A 6,576-nucleotide genomic window follows, 5' to 3' on the forward strand; every position below is an offset into this window, starting at 1 on the left:
TTGGAAGCGCGCCATTTCGAGTTCTGTAGCTCCAGAAAATCCACTTTGAGTGCAGGGAGGTCAGAATCCAACAGCATCAGCAGTCCTTTTTCAACCTCTGAATCTGATTTCTGCTCAAGTCCCTCAATTTCAGCCAGAAAATACCTGAAATCACAGAAAAACACACAAACTCATAGTAAAGTCCAGAAATGTGAATTTAACACAAAATCTATTAAAAACATCCCTAAAAGTAACTAGATCCTACTAAAAACATACTAAAAACAATGCCAAAAAGCGTATAAATTATCCGCTCATCAGAGCCAAACCCACCAGAACACGCCTCAGCTGAAGAGGTGGTGGAAGTAGAAGATGTTGAAGAGGAAAAGGACATACAGGACATGGTTGATGAAGAAGAAGTTCAACCACGGGAAGAAGCACCAGAGGACACTGAAGCTGTGAAGGACGTCATTCCTATTCCATTTCCACAAATTGCAAGGAAGGCCAGGAAGCAGTTGGAACCCGATCCCAAAATGGTAGAAATATTCAAAAAGGTTGAGGTAACTGTTCCCCTTTTTGATGTTATTCACCAGGTATCTAAGTACGCAAAGTTTCTAAAAGATTTATGTATACATAAAGACAAAATTAATGAATTAGAAACTATTCCTTTAGGTAGTTCTATATCTGCTTTAATGGGAGGTATACCTGAAAAGTGTAGTGATCCAGGTCCATGTATGGTTAATTGTATTATTGGTGGTGTGATATTTTTTGACTGCATGTGTGACTTAGGAGCATCTGTTAGTATAATACCTTTGTCTATATATGATAATTTGAGGCTCCCTCCCTTAAAAAGGTCGGCAGCTCGTTTTGTGTTAGCAGATAAAAGCATTATTACAGTGGCTAGAGTTGCTGAAGATGTATTAGTGGGCATTAAGGGGCTCACCTTTCCCATTGATTTTTATATCCTAGAGATGCCCCAAAATAACTCAGAGAAGGCATCATCAATACTGCTCGGAAGACCATTCCTGAAAACCTCAAAGTTCAAATTGGATGCTTTTTAGGAACATACTCTTTTGAAATAGATGGCCGAGTAGTAATCTTCAATCTGAATGGAGCTATGAAGCATCCTCTAGAGGATCATTCTATCCTCCAGTGTGACATCATAGATGAAACCATGGCTGAAATTCACCAGGAAGAATTTGAAGAGAAGTACATAGGACAAGGTCCGAGTGTGGGGACACTTTCTGAGGACAATGACAGTGCTTTACCATTGTTACCAGCTCCAAACAACCCAGAGCCTGACCATGAGCAGAAGTTAGAATTGAAACTCTTCCCTCCACACCTCAAATATGCTTACCTTGAGGACAAGCAGAAGTTTCCAGTTATCATTGCAAGGGAGCTCACTTCTGAACAAGAAGAGCAGCTACTTAGTGTGCTGAGGAGGCACAAGAAGGCAATTGGTTGGAGTTTGGCAGACATAATAGGCATCAACCCTCAAGTTTGTGAGCACAGAATATTTTTAGAAGAGGGAGCAAAGCCTGTCCGTCAACCCCAGAGGAGACTGAACCCCACTATCTTAGAGGTTGTCAAGAAGGAAGTGACCAGACTACTGGAGGCAGATATTATCTACCCAATCTCAGAATGTGAATGGGTAAGCCCAGTACAAGTGGTGCCCAAGAAGTCTGGAGTCACTACAGTGAAGAATGAGCATGGAGAGCTCATGGCAACCAGAGTTCAGAACGCCTGGAGGGTCTGCATTGACTACAGACACCTAAACCAGGCCACTCGTAAGGATCACTATCCTCTTCCATTCATTGATCAAATGCTAGATCGCCTGTCAGATAAATCACATTATTGTTTCTTAGATGGTTACACAGGCTATTTCCAGATTCATATAGCTCCTGAAGATTAGGAAAAGACTACTTTTACATGTCCTTTTGGGACTTATACTTACAAGAGAATGCCCTTTGGCTTGTGCAATGCACCAACTACTTTCCAAAGGTGCATGATGAGTCTTTTCTCTGATCTTATTGAGGACTATATGGAGGTTTTTATGGATGACTTTAGTGTATATGGTGATTCCTTCAATCTTTGCTTGGATAGTTTATCTAGAGTGTTAGATAGATGTGTCAGTACCAACCTTGTATTGAATTTTCAAAAATGCCACTTTATGGTTAAACAAGGGATTGTACTAGGACATGTTGTGTCTAATATTTGCAATTCTGTAGATCCAGCAAAGGTGGATGTTATTTCTAGTTTACCTTACTCCTCCTCTGTGAGGGAAGTCCGTTCGTTTCTTAGCCATGCAGGTTTTTACAGGAGATTTATTAAGGACTTTAGTAAGGTAGCACTTCCCTTATCCAGACTACTGCAGAAAGATATTGAGTTCGAGTTCAGTGAGGATTGCAAACAAGCGGTTTATAAGCTGAAGACCGCCCTGACTCAAGCTCCAATTGTGAGAGGACCAGATTGGAGCCAGCCATTTAAAATAATGTGCGATGCTTCCAACCATGCAGTAGGTGCAGCACTGGCTCAGCGTGAAGGTAAGGACCCCTTTGTAATTGCTTATGCGTCTAAAACTTTAGATGCCGCTCAGTCTAATTATACTACTTCTGAGAAAGAGCTTCTTGCTATTATTTTTGCTCTAGATAAATTCCGAGCCTATTTACTTGGTACGAAAGTAGTAGTGTACTCAGACCACGCAGCTCTAAAGTATCTATTAGCTAAAAAGGAATTCAAACCAAGGCTTATACGTTGGATACTGCTACTACAAGAATTTGATTTAGAAATTAAGGATAAGAGTGGTAACCAGAATCTAGTGGCAGACCACTTGAGTCGCCTTGAGCACATTAAGCATGACTCCACTTCTATAGCTGATAATTTCCCATTTGATAACCTGCAAGCAGTATCTGAGGCAGTCCCTCGGTATGCACCTGTAGCTAATTATCTAGTTAGCCGCACCTTTCCTCCAAACTTTACTAAGCATCAAAGAGACAAGCTGAAAAGCGAGTCTAAATATTATATATGGGATGACCCATATTTATAGAGATGTGGCGCTGACCAGGTAATTAGACAGTGTGTGCCTCAATCAGAATTCCAGTCCATTTTAGAGGCCTGCCACTCATCTGAGAGTGGAGGACACTTTGGCCCTCAAAGAACAGCTAGAAAAATCTTAGACTGTGGATTCTGGTGGCCTACTCTTTTTAGAGACACTGTTAAATTTTGTAAATCTTGTTTCCCATGCCAAAAATTTGGTAATATATCCAAGAAGGATGAGATTCCTCAACAAATTATGCTTTTTTGTGAAGTTTTTTATGTTTGGGGGATTGACTTCATGGGTCCATTTCCAAATTCTAATGGTCATTTTTATATATTGTTAGCTGTGGATTACATTTCCAAATGGGTGGAAGCAATTCCTACCTGCACTGATGATGCTAACACTGTTGTTTCCTTTGTTAGAAACCACATTATTTGTCGCTTTGGATCCCCACGAGCAATCGTGAGCGATCAAGGCACCAATTTTTGTAACAGGAAACTAACAGGCTTACTGAAGAAGCATGGGATAATTCATAAAGTTGCAACAGCCTACCATCCTCAGACTAATGGGCAAGCCGAGGTGTCAAACAGAGAGATAAAGTGTATATTGCAGAAGATAGTCAAACCTCATAGGAGAGACTGGAGCACCAGGCTACAAGATGCACTTTGGGCATATAGAACAGCATACAAGACACCCATTGGGATGAGTCCTTTCCGCTTAGTTTATGGAAAAGCCTGCCATCTCCCAGTTGAAGTAGAGCACAAAGCCTTTTGGGCAGTAAAGAAATGCAATATGGGATTTGAAACAGCCAGAGTTGAGAGGAAGTTGCAACTGCAAGAATTAGAAAGCCTTCGCCTGGAAGCTTATGAGAACTCAAGGATGTACAAGGAAAAGATGAAGGCTGTACATGATAAGCACATCAAGAGGAGAGAGTTCCAACCTGGGGACTTAGTCCTCCTTTATAAATCTTGACTGAGGCTCATGCCAGGCAAGTTGAGATCAAGATGGGAAGGTTCATACAGAGTAGAGAAGGCTGAGCCATACGGAGTTTTTCACCTAAGTCATCCTTCAAGATCTGAACTCATCAAAGTTAATGGATATCGTTTAAAGCTGTACCATGGCGAGAAGTTGAAGAAAAACAAGGAGCTCGAGATCTTCCTCTTGGAAGATCCACACATAGCCGAAGACTGAGCTAGTGGAGCGTCCAACTTATGGACATTAAAGCAAAGTGCTAGGTGGGAGACAACCCACCATGGTATGATCGTTCTTTTCTTTATTCGTAGTTTTCTTTTTCCATAACTCTTCTCCTTATCCAAACATATCGCTTGCATCTGCACTTGCATATTTTTATTTTGAAAAAAAAAACAATTTTCACGTGATGCGACCGCATCAATGACGCGTCCGCGTCGCAGGTGGCTCAGAAAGAATAAGAAAGCGAACAGAAAGTCACGCGAGAGCGTGGCTGGAGGCGTGCCTTTGGGACAGCCCTTACCACGCGAACGCGTGCCCCACGCGTCCGCGTCAGGTGGAGAATTTGCGTCCCACGCGACTGCGTAACCCACGCAGCCGTGTGACATGAAAATCGACGTAAAAAGGGTGCATGGCCGAAATTTATGCTGGAGTGGTGCTGGACTAGCGCTAGACGCACAGCCCTTACCACACAAATGCGTGCCCCACGCGTCCGCGTCATATCCCAATATTGGCCACTCACGCGGTCGCATGACCCACGCGATCGCGTCACCCATATTTTGGTGAAATAAGATTTCGAACAGAGACTTGTGCGAGCATGAGGCTGCCCTCGCGCCAGTAGCATAAAACGTGTCACGCGACCGCGTGACCGATGCGACCGCGTCAATCCGAATAAGCGTAATTCGCGCGAACGCGTCACCCACGCGTCCACGTCGCTTGCGCCGCACAGCTTACCCTGATTTGCAAAATATCTTATCTTTCTTTTTCCCAAATCCTATTTTCTCTTTTCCCTCCTTATTTCTTCCTTCTTCCTTCTTCCTTCTTTCTCACTTTCTTCTCTCTCTCTCTCTCTCATCCCTATTATCAAGGTTTTTCTTTTCTCTTCCTTCCTTACTTTTCCATTATCTTTCTTATTTTTATGTTTTCTTCTTTTCTTTTCTTTTTACTTTCATTATCCATATTTTCTTTTTTCTTTCTTTTTTTCTTTTAATTGGTGTTAGAAAGTTAATTGAGTCATTATTTCTCATTATATGCTTGTGGATTGTTGCAAAATTGTTTGGCAATTATATATTACTTTTTAAAGGGTTGCTTGCATGTTCAAATTATTATTTTCAATAGTTTATTCATCATACATGCTACGTGTTTGTGAAAAAGCCCATATGGCATTATGCATTTTCTACATTTTTCTATTCTACTATTCAATGCTTGCTTTTCATAAATTCCCTTTACTATTTTATTAATTTAATTTAATTGTCAATACAAACGTGATGGCTAGTTTGTTACGAGTGATAACATATTTCACAAATTAAATGCTTGATCTATGCTACTCATGCCTTTGCCTGCATGCCAATAAACACCTTGCATTTAATTGACATGAAATGCACTTTCTATATTTCCATTGGTGAACTTTTCACATGTAGTCATGACCATGTGTTAACGACATCCTCTTTACCGTGCATTGATTATCACTTATACCATCCTCTTCCTTGCTCTGTCCCTTTCAATTCATGTTACTTTCTTTTTCCCTTTTCAGGATGGCCACCAAGAAAGGAAAAGAGAAAGCTACTCCCAAACCACCAGCAAGAAAAGGAACCAAAAGAACATTAGTGGCAGAGCCTTCTTCAACTGCAGTTGAACCCTCAACAAAAAGAATTAAGAGGATTATAAAGGTTGATGAAAAAGAGAAAGCCTTCCCAGCAAAGGACACTGCGCGATTTCCCAATCGCTACTGTGAGTAGATGTTCCCTATCCTGGCAGAACGGATCTACAACAACGAATACCTTCTTATCCTCCCGCCCAATATTGCTACCTTTGTTGAGCCGCAAATTGAACGAAGACAATGGGGTTTCCTCCAGAGACAGCCAAGGCAGGTTAATCTTTTTTGGGTAGTTGAGTTCTACTCTAATTTCCACCTGCCAACCCTGTAGTCTCTCTATGTACGTCAGAAGCAAGTCCCCATTACAGAAGAGGCCATTCAACAAGCTCTAGATCTTCCCCCTGCTCCAGAAGGATTGGACGCCTTTCAAGAAGCCTCACTCAAGCGCCAGATGTACCAATTTGACTGGGACGCCGTTCTCAGAGTTATCGCCCTACCTGGCAGCAGATGGATCTTCGGATACCACCGTTCCCGTCCTAAGGGAATATCGGCTTCAACACTTACCTTGGAGGCTCGCGTATGGGCACAGATCATGTCCCATTACGTCTTTCCAAGCACTCACGAATCCTCCTTCACTGCAGACATGGCCGTTCTACTATGGTGCATCCTTATAGACCAGCCTCTGAACCTATCAAGACACATCCAGAATGCCATGGGACATGTACAGATTGCGGGCAACTTACCTTTTCCCGCCTTAGTCTCAGTTCTCGTCTCAGCA

The sequence above is a fragment of the Arachis ipaensis genome, chromosome B04 (genome assembly GCF_000816755.2).
Source record: "Arachis ipaensis cultivar K30076 chromosome B04, Araip1.1, whole genome shotgun sequence".
NCBI classification, from domain to species: Eukaryota; Viridiplantae; Streptophyta; class Magnoliopsida; order Fabales; family Fabaceae; genus Arachis; species Arachis ipaensis.